This window comes from Triticum urartu, chromosome 1, assembly GCF_003073215.2.
Source record: "Triticum urartu cultivar G1812 chromosome 1, Tu2.1, whole genome shotgun sequence".
In the NCBI taxonomy this organism is placed as follows: domain Eukaryota; kingdom Viridiplantae; phylum Streptophyta; class Magnoliopsida; order Poales; family Poaceae; genus Triticum; species Triticum urartu.
The window spans coordinates 147,166,926-147,180,542 of NC_053022.1; the positions used below are offsets into that span (position 1 = coordinate 147,166,926).

Here is a 13,617-nt window from a genome sequence, read left to right on the forward strand (position 1 = left end):
CTTCCTACCCTCTGCCCATCCACCAAATTATCCATGGGCATAACTTGTGCCCATGCCCAAACCCGCTGGATACCCACATACCCATGGAGCTCCATGGGCATAGAAAAGTCAGCATGAAGCCTTCCCAAAGATCAAATTAACTCATCATCATTCACTCACAAATGACAACATAACCTACATGCATAAGTAGGTAACAAGTAATATGATGAGTTCTTAAGTGTGACATGCCAGATGTTGATTCTGCAGCATATAACTCATGGCACAAGTTGCATATTTCCTGCCATTTCCCATTGACTCGCTCTTTCTACTGTCACTGGCGTATGGCCCCACATGTCATACGGGTATCCATTGGATATCCATGGAGCACAAACTATAACCATGCCCAACTCAGCTGTTCGTGGGTATCCATATCCATGGACCCATGGGCAGAAATGTGCTCCATACCCTTGCCCAACCGGGTCGGGTATCCATGGGTATCCAAATCCATGGATAAAATTACCACCCGTAGCTGCGGCCCCTGGCGCCCCCTCAGCCGCCCTCTCGGTTGCCCCTGGCGATGCGGCCCCGTCGGCCGCCCCCGTCGCCCCGGCCCCTTCGGCCGATCCGGAGACCGGCTCGAGCTCATCCTCGCCGGTCCCCCTCTCGGCTCCATCGGCTGGTGTGGTCACTCGGGCTCGGACTGGAACGTTTCGTCCTAGCACGCGCTACACCTCCGACAAGTACGCGTGTGCCGCGTCCACCACGGTCCCGTCCCCGCTCCCCACCTCCGTACGCGCAGCCCTTTGGGACCCGAACTAGCTTGCTGCGATGCGTGAGGAGTTCGACGCCCTACAGCGCAACCGTACGTGGCAGTTTGTCCCGCGGCCTCCTCATGCCAACGTCATCACTGGCAAGTGGGTCTTCCGCCACAAGACTCGCCCCGACGGTTCCCTTGAGCGCTACATGGCGTGTTGGGTCGTGCGCGGCTTTCGCCAGCGTGCCGGCATGGACTTCACCGACACCTTCGCCCCGGTTGTCAAACCGGGCATGATTCACGCTGTTCTCCAGGTCGCTGTTTCTCGCGCCTGGCCAGTCCACCAGCTCGATGTGTCTAATGCTTTCTTGCATGGTCGTCTCGACGAGCAGGTGTTCTGTCAGGGGCCTACTGGTTTCGTCGACACTGACCATCCGGACCACGTGTGCTTGCTCTCCCATTCTCTCTACGGGTTGAAGCAGGCGCCTCGGGCCTGGTACCAGCGGATCGCGGCCTTCCTTCAGCAGCAGGGGTTCCGGTCCACACAGTCCGATGCCTCCCTGTTTGTTTATCACCAGGGCCCCGCCACCGCGTACCTCCTCCTGTATGTCGACGACATCATCATGACTGCCTCCTCGCCAGCGCTCCTTCAGCAGATCATAGCTCGCCTCGGCACCGAGTTCGCCCTCAAGGACTTGGGGGCTCTCCACTACTTCCTCGGCATCGAGGTTGTGCCGGGCCACTGGCTTCTTCCTGCACCAGTAGAAGTACGCCTACGAGCTTCTGGAGAGAGCGAGCATGCTTAACTGCAAACCTGCTCCTACGCCTGTCGATACGAAGGCTAAGGTGTCCGCCGTCGAGAGTTCTCTGGCGTCCAACGCTCCCTTCTACCGCTCCATCATTGGTGCGCTTCAGTACCTCACACTAACGCGTCCGGACATTCAGTACGCTGTTCAGCAGGTGTGCCTTCATATGCATGCTCCTCGTGATACTCATTGGGCTCTGGTGAAATGTATTCTTCGGTATATACGTGGCACCACAGCTATGGGTCTCACCCTGACGGCATCACCTGACACCAGTCTTGTCACCTACTCCGACGCCGACTAGGCTGGGTGTCCCGACACTCGCCGCTCCACTTCCGGCTACTGTGTCTACCTCGGGCCCTCTCTGATTTCGTGGTCGTCTAAACGACAACCCACGGTCTCACGATCGAGCGCCGAGGCCGAGTACAGGGTTGTGGCCAACGCCATCGCGGAGTGCTCTTGGCTATGACAGCTACTTCAGGAGTTACTATGCGAGGTTACCAAGGCGACGCTTGTTTACTGTGACAATGTCCCCGCGGTGTATCTCACTGCCAACCCTGTCCATCACCGACGGAGAAGCATATTGAGCTCGACATTCACTTCGTCAGGGAGCACGTCACACTTGGTCGTGTTTGAGTTCTCCATGTGCCCACCGATCAGCAGTTCACCGATATCATGACAAAGGGACTACCCACCTCGACGTTTCAGGGCTTTCGGTCCAGTCTCTGCGTCACCGGCGACGCTTCGACTGCCGGGGGTGTTGAACATGCGTGCATGTACGTAGTTCTGGGTTTTGTATGCCGCACATGTAGTGTCTCTCTCCCCCTGTATGTACCTGTATCTTGGGAGACAAGACACCGGTCGCACCCCTTGTACCTATATATATGTGCCTAGTGCATGATTAATAATTATCGATGCACCAAACCATTCTGTACAGTAAACATTCTTAGGTGGGTTCTCTAAGATGCAACCTGAAGAAAAGAAAAATCTCTCTCTTGGTTCCGAGGCCATCATTAACTTGTGAATCACATATATATCTTGTTCCAAACATAAGTGCTAGTGCTGTATCCAAACTCTGAATTTGGCAACAAAGCACACAAACATGTTCAACTACTAAACTTGACGCCACATATTCGCTCCTATTCCAGTTGGCGAATTCAGCGAGGGAACTAGACTCGACGCCACATATCAAGATGCAAATACTAAACAAGAAGAAACTGCAAATACATGCATATATATCTATGTATTTTCCATGTCCCTGCTCTCTAAATTGATTAGTTGCCCTTGTATCTTAGCAGCTCCCAGAAGTTCAGTTCGGCGTGAAAAGATGGGTTAAGCGTATGCCTTAGCAGGGACGTGTTGCATGTTATATATAGGCACAAGAGATTACAGGGTTTAGATAGTTAGGTTGTTGTAGGATTGATCTCCAAGTCATAATCTATACAAAGGATAGAGATCAACCTAAACATATCCTAACTACCTGGCTACAACACGCACACGCCCACACATGTATACGGTTTATATGTACACCGTATACATCTATAATACATACTTTAACATGCCCCCTCAATCACAACTTTATCAAGTTGAGATTGTTCTTGAATTCTTCCAACTTGCGCCATGACAATGCTTTAGTAAAGCCATCTACAACCTGATCATTAGTAGGAATAAAACGAATGTCCAATAGCTTCTTGGCTACTCTTTCACGAACAAAATGATAGTCTACTTCAATGTGCTTTGTTCCTGCATGGAACACTGGATTTGCTGACAGATAAGTAGCACCAATATTGTAACACCATAATCGTGCAACAGAAGAATGATTTATACCTAGTTCACCAAGCAGACTTTGAACCCGTATCAACTCAGCCGTGGCATTTGCTAGAGCTTTGTATTCAGCCTCAGTGTTGGATCTAGACACAGTGGCTTGTTTTCGTGCGCTCCAAGATATGAGGTTTGGTCCAAAGAAAACAGCAAAACCACCAGTTGACCTTCTATCATCAGGACAACCTGCCCAATCTGCATCTGAAAAGGCACTTACCACATTTGAGCTTGACCTTGTGAATTTTAATCCAGTACTCATAGTACCTCTGAGATATCTCAAAATTCTCTTCACTGCAGTCCAATGCTGAAGAGTAGGGGCATGCAAGAACTGACACACCTTGTTGACAGGAAAACATATGTCAGGCCTTGTAAGTGTCAAGTACTGTAAGACACCTACCACACTTCTATAGTTTGTGGCTGCTTCGGCTCCCAAGGGCTCCCCTTCTTCCTTGTAAAGTTTCTCAGTGGTTGAGAGTGGCATGTCTGAAACTTTACAACTCATCATACCTGACCTTTTTAATATATCAGACACATATTTTTCCTGACTTAAGACTATCCCATCAGTTACCTTTTTTACTTCTATTCCCAAGAAGTAGTGCAAATCGCCAAGGTCTTTAAGTGCAAAGTATCTCTTGAGATCTTCCAACAATGCACTGACCGAATTTTGTGATGAGCTGGCCACAATAATATCATCAACATATACCAACATAAAGATGATTATTTTTCCCTTCTTATAGAAGAAAAGTGATGTATCAGCCTTTGAAGGTCGAAAACCAAGCCTTTCAAGTTTATCACTTAACCTAGAATACCATGCTCTAGGTGCTTGTTTCAGACCATATAATGCCTTGTCAAGTTTGCACACATAATGATATTTGTCTTTTACCTCATACCCAGGTGGTTGTTTCATGTAGACTTCCTCCTCTAGAACGCCATGAAGAAACGCATTCTGCACATCCAATTGATGAAGACTCCAACCATTTGATACTACAACCGAACGAACAAGTCTGATAGTAGCTGCTTTAACAACAGGACTAAACGTGTCCTCATAGTCAATACCGCACCGTTGTTTAAAACCCTTTGCTACTAATCTAGCCTTGTATCTGTCTATTTCTCCACTGGACTTTCTTTTGACTCTGTAAACCCATTTACAATCAATTATGTTTCTGCCTTTTGCTGGAGGAACCAAGTGCCAAGTTTTGTTTCTAGTAAGAGCATTATATTCTTCATCCATAGCATTTTTCCAGTTTTTATCCTCAAAAGCCTCAACCAAGTTTCCTGGCTCACCTGTGACAGCTAGGCCACCAAAACGAGCATTACTGTACCTGACCGTGCCATCCGTCCGAACCTTGGGCTTCAAAACTCCATGATGTGATCTGGTTCTCAGCGGCACAGAATCTGCCGCAGAGGGCCGCTGCACAGAAGATCCGGCGGGATCCAGCGCGGCAGGCGAACCAGCGAGATCTGGCGCAGCAGACGATCTAGCAGCACCTGATCCGAGGCTGATTTCCTTGGAGCCGGAGCCAGTTGCTCGTTGGGCCACTTGGCGAGGCCCACCAGACGACGCGGAGAGGCGCCTCTCCTGGCGCGTGAGTGCGGTTGGCCCACCTGCGCTGCTGGGCCCGCCTTGGCTTGTCGTGGTCTCACCCGCGGGGCCGCGGGGGGACGCGTGGTCGGCCGCTGGTGGCCCGCCTGACCCCGAGGCGGGTGCGCTGCCACTGCCTGGCGCGGCAGGCGAGGGCGGATCCGCACCGGGATCGCCGCTGTCAGCTCCAGGTGCAGCACCTGAATCCTCCTCGTGCTCTACGCTTGTCCTTTGCTGCTGCATAAAATCATAGTGCACAACCGAATTTCCTCCAAAATTTATAGCAGAATTTTCATGAGAATTACCCAAGTGATCATTAGCTATATGTTCGTCCCCATGATCAAGAGGTAGGGAGGAGGAATTTTCAGAGAGGAGAAGGACTTCGGATCTGATAGGTGTACCGACATTAGGGTTTAACTTGGCAAAGGGAAACACCGTTTCATCAAACACAACGTCCCGAGAAATATAAACACGTCCAGCAGTTATGTCTAGACACTTGAAACCTTTCTGAAGGTTACTGTAGCCAAGGAAAACGCATTGCTTGGAGCGGAATTCAAGCTTGCGAGCATTGAAAGGACGAAGGTTAGGCCAACATGCGCACCCAAAAGTACGAAGAGAATGATAGTTTGGTGTTTCATGAAACAATTTTTCTAGTGGAGTTTCAAGATTGATCACCTTACTTGGTGTGCGATTGATCAAGTACGTGGCAGCGAGGAATGCCTCATCCCAAAATTTGAGGGGCATAGACGCGTGAGCTAGTAATGAGAGGCCAACCTCGACAATGTGACGATGCTTCCTTTCAGCGGAGCCGTTTTGCTGATGAGCATGCGGGCAGGAAACATGGTGTGTGATGCCGACTTGGCGAAAAAAGGAATTTAACCTCTCATACTCACCACCCCAGTCGGTTAGCATGGTGATGATTTTGCGATCAAAGAGTCTTTCTACAAGTGCTTGAAATTCATGAAACACTTTAAAGACCTCTGACCTATGCTTAAGAAGAAATATCCACGTAAATTTACTGAAATCATCAATAAAGCTCACATAATAATTCTTTTTATTGATAGAATCACGGGCAGGTCCCCATACATCAAAATAAATAAGCTCTAAAGGAGCATTCGAAAAACTACTAGAATGCGGATAGGGAAGTTGGTGACTTTTGCCTTGTTGGCATGCATCAAACCCCCCTCTTTATTCAACTCATGAACTGAAAAAGGAATTTTGTTCTTGCTAAGAACATGCTGAACGATTTTCAAAGACGAATGACCTAGTCGATCATGCCACCTTGACGGAGAGATCTTGGTGGCACCAAAAGCATGCCTGCCCGGGCCTAAAGAAGCTGATGATAGGAGGTAGAGGCCGGCTCTACACCTGCCGTGGAGGAGGGTGCTCCTCGTTGCCTTGTCCTTAATGAAGAAGAAACGAGGGTGCGTTTCAAGAAACACATTATTGTCTTGAGATAGACGATGAGCAGAAACAAGATTTTTTGTGGCTTTAGGTGAGTAAAGGACATCTTTTAGATGAAGATTATGAGTGGGAGTACGAACATATGCTTGACCAATATGAGTAATTTTCATACCTGCTCCATTGGGCATGTTCACTTGATCATGGCCGTTGTATCTCTCCCTCATGGTGAGCTTGTCGAGCTCTCCGGTGATGTGATCTGTGGCGCCTGTGTCAACGTACCAATTGGTGTCGACGCCGTAGGAGGAGTTGGACACGGCGCTCGCACTCTTCTCCTTGGTGAATGCGATGTCGAAGCGCCTGTAGCACTCTATAGCCGTGTGGTTCGGCTTCTTGCAGATCTGGCAGAACACTTCAGGGAGCTCATCTCGTCCACCGCCTCCTTGGCCACGCCCACCGTGGCCGTTCCCGCGGCCGCCGTTGCCTCCATTGCCACGGCCACCACCGTGGCCACGGCCGCCTCCGTTCCTGCCGCGGCCTTCGCCGCGAGGGAAGCCACCGCGACCGCCACGGGAGGCAGCGTTCGCGGATGAGTGGGACGACGAGTTGCCACCCTCGAACATGGCGAGGCGGATCTCGAAGCTGATGAGTTGCGCATAGAGCTCGTTGGGCTTGATGGGGACGGTCCTGGTGCAGATGGAGGAGACGAATGACATGTAGTCGAAATCCAAGCCATCAAGGATATACGACACCATATCATCGTCCGTGAGCGGCTTGCCATTGGCAGCCATCTCATCACTGAGGGCCTTCATGCGGCCAAGGTACTCAACGATGGTGGAGCTTCCCTTCTTGGTGGTGGAGAGGGACATCCTTGTATTGACGATGGCCGCCTGTGTCTGGGAGATAAAGATCTCCGTGATTGCAGTCCATGCTGCTGACACCGTGGTGCATGTTGCGATCTGAACCATCACAGGGGGTGAGATGGAATTGAAAAGAAAACTCAGAACCTGAGAGTCGCGAGCCCTGTCGATCTCATATGCCGGGTTCGGCACATCGGTGACCTTGCTATCTTTGTCCGACAGCTTGGGCGCCAGTTCCTCCCTCTCTGGATCGAGGTAGGAGACCAGCTGAGCGCCACGGGTTGTGGCCAGAGCCTGCGCACGCCAGATGTTGAAGTTGGAGCGATGGAGTTTCTCAGCGATGGGGATCAGCACAGATGGAGCGGTTGTGGTGGAGCTTGAGGAAGACATGGCGGCGCGAGGGTTTTTGGCGTCGCAGGAGATGTGCTTAGAGGAGAGGCTCTGAATACCATGAAAAGATGGGTTAAGCGTATGCCTTAGCAGGGACGCGTTGCGTGTTATATATAGGCACAAGAGATTACAGGGTTTAGGTAGTTAGGTTGTTGTAGGATTGATCTCCAAGTCATAATCTATACAAAGGATAGAGATCAACCTAAACAAAGGATAGAGATCAACGTTTGGTGGTGGCGTTACCCACCATATAGGAAGTATTAGACCCAGACAAGGTGCACAATTGTCCTGGCGCTCCGAAGTCAAATTCCACATTAATGTATTCACACTTAGAATGTATGTCTTCATTGATTGAAGATATACGTTACTTCGTGTGTTGCACATCTAAGTCATCAATATGCATAAGTGTTAGGATGTGTGCCTGATCACAAGACATTTGAGGATTCCAAGATATTTAGCTCACACCGTAACTTGCAAAATCTCTTCTCATCCAAGGGCTTGGTGAAGATATCTGCCAATTGCTCTTCAGTGTTGACGTGTATGATATTAATATCTTCCTTTGCAACATGATCTCTGAGAAAGTGATGACGAATTTCAATGTGCTTTGTCTTCAAGTGCTGAACTGGGTTGTTGGCGATCTTGATGGTGCTTTCGTTGTCGCAGTAAAGTGGCACTTGCTTCAGACGAATGCCATAGTCCTTGAGAGTTTGCTTCATCCACAGAAGCTGAGCGCAGCAAGATCCAGCAGCAATGTATTCAGATTCAGCAGTGGAGAGGGATACACAGTTCTGCTTCTTTGAAGACCAACATACAAGTGATCGTCCCAGAAAGTGGCATGTGCCTGATGTAGACTTGCGATCAACTTTGTCACCAGCATAATCAGCATCCGAGAATCCAACCAGATCAAACTCTGAGCCCTTTGGATACCATAATCCTAGAGTTGGGGTGTGAGCCAAATATCGAAGAATTCGCTTCACAGCTAAGAGATGCGACTCCTTTGGTGCCGCTTGAAATCGAGCACACATGCAAACACTAAGCATGATATCTGGCCTAGATGCACATAAATAAAGCAAAGAACCAATCATGGAGCGGTATACCTTTTGATCAAACTCTTTACCATTGTCGTCGGGACCCAGATGATGTTTGGCTGGCATTGGTGTTGTGAAGCCTTTGCAGTCTTGCATACCGAACTTCTTCAGGCACTCTTTAAGATATTTCTCTTAAGATATGAAGATGTCGTTGCGTTGTTGCCGTATTTGAAGACCGAGGAAGAACTTCAGCTCCCCCATCATGGACATCTAATATTGCTCTTGCATCATATAGCCAAACTCTTCACTGTACTTCTGATTGGTGCAGCCGAAGATAATGTCATCCACATATATTTGGCATACAAACAGTTCACCATCATATGTCTTCGTGAAGAGAGTGGGATCTAGGGAACCAGGTATGAAGCCTCTGCTCTTCAGGAAGTATTTGAGTGTGTCATACCAGGCCCGAGGGGCTTGTTTGAGGCCATACGGTGCCTTATTGAGCTTGTATACCATGTCAGGATGTTTTGGATCTTCAAACCCTGGTGGTTGTGCAACATACACTTCTTCTTCAATCTTGCCATTGAGAAAGGCACTCTTCACATCCATTTGATACAGAATTATATTGTGATGATTTGCATAGGCCAGCAGTATACGTATGGCTTCAAGTCTAGCCACAGGAGCAAATGTTTCATCGAAGTCAATGCCTTCCACTTGAGTATATCATTGAGCAATGAGGCGAGCTTTGTTTCTGATGATTTGACCATGCTCATCTTGCTTGTTGTGGTATATCCATTTGGTGCCTATTATGTTATGCTTCCGTGTATCAGGATGCTTAACAAATTCCCATACATTGTTCAGTTCAAACTGTTGAACCTCTTCTTGCATTGCTTGAATCCATTCAGGTTCCATAAAGGCTTCTTCGACTTTCTTGGGTTCTGAAATTGAGACGAATGCGAAGTGCCCATAGAAATTTGCTAGTTGAGTTGCCCTTGAACGAGTGAGTGGACCAGGTGCATTGATGGTATCAATTATTCTGTCAATCTGCACTTCATTGGCAACACGAGGATGTATAGGGCGAAGACTTTGCTCTTGCTGATCTGTGTTGTCATTGGGAGGAATATCTTCAGGCTAAGCATTGTCTTCATGTGGATCAGGTGCTGAGATGATAAGTTCTTCTTCAGGATGAGCTTCAGAAGGTACAATTTCTCCAGTTCCCATAAGCTTGATTGATTCACTAGCTGGAACTTCATCTAGCACATTTGGCAGTTGCTCTCTTTGTGAACCATTGGTTTCATCGAACCGCACTTCCACTGTTTCAACCACTTTGTAGTGAAAGAGATTGAAGACTCTGTAGGAGTGCGAATCCTTTCCATATCCAAGCATGAAGCCCTCATGTGCTTTTGGTGCAAACTTTGAGGTGTGGTGTGGGTCCTTGATCCAGCATCTTGCGCCAAATACTCTGAAGTAACTGACATTTGGCTTCTTGCCAGTTAGGAGTTCATAAGATGTCTTGTTCAGAAGCTTGTGAAGATAAACCACGATTGATTGTATGGCATGCAGTGTCAATGGCTTCAGTCCAGAATTTTCTTGGAGTCTTGTATTCATCTAGCATTGTTCTGGCCATCTCAATGAGTGTTCTGTTCTTGCGTTCGACGATGCCATTCTGCTGTGGCGTGTACGGAGCTGAGAATTCATGAGTGATGCCCAATGTATCAAGATATGTATCAAGGCCAGTGTTCTTGAATTCAGTGCCATTGTCACTTCTGATGTGCTTTATCTTGGCGCCATAATTGTTCATGGCTCGATTTGGCGAAGCGTCTGAAGACATCCTGCACTTCAGTCTTAAAGGATTATGTGCACCCAAGTATATCTAGAGTAATCATCAACAATGACAAAGCCATAGAGGCAAGCAGTAGTGAAAAAGTTGAGTAGTGAGTGGGACCAAAAATCCATGTGGAGCAGTTCGAAGGGTCGAGTAGTGGTTCATGATTGTCTTCGAAGGATGTTTTGCCCTTGTCATCTTCCCTGCTTCACAGGCACCGCATAAGTGATCTTTCTTGAACTTGACGCCCTCGATGCCTATGACATGCTTCTTCTTCGCAAGGGTGTGGAGGTTCCTCATGCCAGCATGCCCAAGCCTCCGATGCCAAAGCCAGCATTCTGAAGCTTTTGCAAGAAGACATACTGCAAGTGTGTGGCCCTGCTGAGAAATCTACCACATACAAATCATCTTTCCGATACCCTTCAAACACTAGAGACTTGTCAGATTCCATTAGTACCAGGCAACGATATTTTCCAAATATTACGACCATGTTCAAATCGCAAAGCATTGAGACAGACATTAAGTTGAAGCCAAGGGATTCAACAAGCATGACTTTATCCATGTGTTGATCCTTTGAGATTGCAACTCTACCTAGACCCAATACCTTACTTTTACCAGTGTCAGCAAATGTGATGTGGCTCTTGTCGGATGGACGTAAGGTTGAGTCCATAAGAAGGCTTCTTTTGCCAGTCATGTGATTTGTACACCCACTGTCAATAATCCATTCTGAAGACTTTGAAGACGCTGGTGTCGTACCCTACAGTGCAGTTAGGGGGATAGGCTTCACGAAGAGAATTGTGAAGCAAAAACATTTGACGAACCAGTGGGTTATGAAAACTTAGATCCAGATTAGGACTAATAGGGAAAGTAGCATGCGATTCAGGAACGAAGTACATAATGATGCCATTCGGGCATTTTATCTTGCGCCCTACAAGATTTTTAAGGTCCCCAGCAATAGCGTCAGAAGATTTTGGTTTTCTGCTGGAGACCTTTCCCTGCAAAAGAGAGTTAAGCTTTCTTAACCACCCACATCTTCAAGGGTGGCTTAGAAGCAATAAGTCTAAGTGCAGCATCTGAGAATTTTGGCTTTGGAGCCCTAGCAAACAGTCTAGCAGGAGGACAATAGTACTCATAAGAATAGGCAGAATAGTTCTTGGTCATATGAACATGACGGTTTGATGAACCGCTCTCATATTCATATGCCTGAGTATGGTTTCCCTGCAAAACATTTGCGTTAGTGCGACTCAGGTGAGTCCTCTGTCTGTATGAAGCCTTTGGACTGAGGTTTGTCTTCTTCATGTGAGGTGTCATGAAGACATTCACAGGAAGATTTTCCAGACACGTTTTCGGAACCTAGATCTTCTTCATAGGCGATCCATTCCTGCAGTTAGTACCAATGTACCTGGCAAATACTTCACCATTCTGATTCTTAAACAGTTTATAGTTTGCATCAAGGGATTCATCAATGATAATGGGGTTAGCACAAGTGAAGCCAGATAGATTGGATGGATCTGCTGAGGATTCCTTTGCAGCAACCCATGTGGTTTTGGGGTACTGCTCAGGTTTCCAATAAGAGCCATCTGCATTTATTTTCCTTGTGAACCCAACACCCTCTTTCCTAGGGTTTCAGTTCAGAATCTGTTTCTTAAGGACATCACATAATGTCTGATGCCCTTTAAGACTTTTGTACATCCCTGTTTCAAGCAATGTCTTCAACCTAGCATTCTCATCAGCAATAGCAGTGGTATCCTCAGCAGAGGGGTTAGTTACCATTTCAATAGTTGAAGATATTGCAACAGCAGTAGCAGTGGAACATTCAGCAACAGAAGTAGCATTATCACGCTCAATGCATTTAAGGCATGGTGGTTCAAATTCTTCCTGAGCGAAACTGATCTGTTCGGCTCGATGTGACTCATTTTCCTTTTGAAGATCTTCATGATCCGCTCTCAACTTCTCAAGTTCTTGCTTCCTTTGAAGATAATCATAGGAAAGCTTTTCATGAGTAGTTGAGAGAGTCTCAAGACGATCTTCAAGTTCCTGATACTTAACGTGAAGATTTTTTATGTCTTCAATTAAGGATTCAGATCGAGTCATTTCAGCACCCAACAGATCATCGCTTCTGTCTAACAGTTTTTGAATATGTTCCATGGCCTTTTGTTGTTCAGTTGCAATTTTAGCAAGTGTTTTGTAGCTGGGTTTTGAATCACAATCAGAGTCATCGTCACTGGATGTTTGATAGTGAGTAGTGCGTTTGTTTACCTTGGCACCGCGGGCCATGAAGCAGTAGGTAGGAGTGGAGTCGTCCTTGTCATTGGCATCGGTGTTGGTGATGAAGTCATTGTCTTCAGTGTTGAAGATGGACTTGGCGACGTATGCTGTAGCCAAACTCGCAATGCCAGAATCAGATTCCTCCTCAGACTCCACCTCTGCCTCCTCAGAAGCAGACTCCTCCTCAGAATCCATTTCCTTGCCAACAAACGCACGTGCCTTGCCAGATGAGCTCTTCTTGTGTGATGAAGACTTTGAGGAAGACTTGGAAGAAGACTTTGAGTATTTCTTCTTCTTCTTGTCGTCAGAATCATATTCCTTGCTCTTCTTCTTCTTTCTGTTCTCATTGTCCCACTATGGACATTCAGAGATGAAGTGTCCAGTTTTCTTGCACTTATGGCATGTTTTCTTCTTGTAGTCATGAGCAGATGCTTCATCATTCCTTGAGCTTGATCGTGAAGACTTTCTGAAGCCTTTCTTCTTGGTGAATTTCTGGAACTTCTTCACTAGCATTGCAAGTTCCCTTCCAATGTCTTCAGGATCATCAGAACTGCTGTCAGATTCTTCTTCAGATGAGGAAATAGCATTTGCCTTCAAGGCACAAGTTCGCCCATAGTTTGGACCGTAGATATCTCTTTTCTCAGAAAGCTGAAACTCATGTGTGTTGAGCCTCTCAAGTATGTCAGACGGATCGAGTGTCTTGAAATCAGGCCGTTCTTGAATCATTAGGGCTAGGATGTCAAACAAACTATCAAGTGATCTCAGCAACGTCTTGACGATTTCATGTTTGATTATCTCAGTGGCGCCGAGGGCTTGAAGCTCATTGTGATGTCAGTGAGCCGGTCAAAGGTGTGCTGAACATTCTCATTGTCATTTCGCTTGAAGCGGTTGAAGAGGTTGTGAAGA

At 47.3% G+C, this 13,617-nt stretch overlaps 1 pseudogene; it reads right to left on the bottom strand.

The window, feature by feature from the left end:
* Positions 1-6,974: 6,974 nt before the first annotated feature.
* On the bottom strand, positions 6,975-7,113 carry LOC125533305 (annotated as a pseudogene).
* Positions 7,114-13,617: the final 6,504 nt, after the last annotated feature.